The following is a 1,025-nucleotide window of genomic DNA, read 5'->3' as shown; positions in this document are numbered from 1 at the left end:
CAAAAGTTTACTAATTCGAAAATTGTCATTCCATTATGTATGTACTAAAAATGCTCTCAGACCTCCCTGCAAAAGCTGAAGAAATATACCGTTGTAATTTATTGCGAAATGCACAGTCAAATTTGAATAGCATTAGCTCATAAATAGGTTTTTACTTTATTTTATAAACGGAAATGTTGAGTTAATTCACTTAAAAAAATGCGCGTGATATCGTGTACTTTGAAGTGTTGGCAGCATGATACGTGTTTCATAAAGCGTTGTTAAACTTAAAAATGCTTTTAACTTAATGAAAACTTTTAGTTAACTACTTCTATATGTATACACATACGTATGTATGAACATAGAACTCTACTTTTTAAAAATAAATGTACTCTTTCGATTTGATAGAAATTTGCAATAGCTTGATTAAGCGCCTCTTTAGCTCAGTGGTAGAGCACTGGTCTTGTAAACCAGGGGTCGTGAGTTCAATCCTCACAGGAGGCAGTACTTGAGTGTATAATTTTTTGGAGTGAAATTTCAGAAAAAATCGATAAAAATTCCATCGAGCTAATAAAATCAATTATTTTACAATTAAGATTTGAATTCTGACCGTTAAAATGAGTCTAGTTTCAAAATAAGAAACCTCATTAATTTGTTATATAGAGCGAAGTCGGACAATGTATAGATTGACCACTATGTGAGGCCTACTCAAAAATATGTTCGATATTACACTTAAAATGAGGGCTGCCAAGAGCCTTAACCAGGACACTTATCATCCAAATCAAAAACGAAGACACAAGTGAATGTTGTGCTAATTTATTCCTTATAAGTATAGTTTCTTTGGACCAATTCCTTAAATAAGATGATTTTTATGAATTGCGAGAACAGCTTTAAAATAACTTCTCCAAAAGGCCTTCTGGTAGCGAAATCAAAAGCTCTTCAATTTGTGCCGCTCCATACAAAAAAGGAAAGAAAGAAAGAGATATATGTAGCTCCTGAAACCAGAGAACTTAGATAGATAGAGAAGGTGCAAATTTTTGGAACGT

The 1,025-nt window shown here is 32.7% G+C and overlaps 1 non-coding gene across 1 annotated transcript; it reads left to right on the top strand.

Moving 5' to 3' along the window:
- The first annotated feature begins 411 nt into the window (after nucleotides 1-411).
- On the top strand, nucleotides 412-483 carry TRNAT-UGU (transfer RNA threonine (anticodon UGU)). The gene has a single exon. It is a non-coding gene; the product is annotated as a tRNA-Thr (tRNA).
- Nucleotides 484-1,025: the final 542 nt, after the last annotated feature.

The sequence above is a fragment of the Rhagoletis zephyria genome, unplaced genomic scaffold (genome assembly GCF_001687245.7).
Source record: "Rhagoletis zephyria isolate East Lansing unplaced genomic scaffold, Rhagoletis_zephyria_1.1 Rzeph_scaffold_08827, whole genome shotgun sequence".
NCBI classification, from domain to species: domain Eukaryota; kingdom Metazoa; phylum Arthropoda; class Insecta; order Diptera; family Tephritidae; genus Rhagoletis; species Rhagoletis zephyria.
This window is presented reverse-complemented; position numbering and strand designations above follow the sequence as displayed.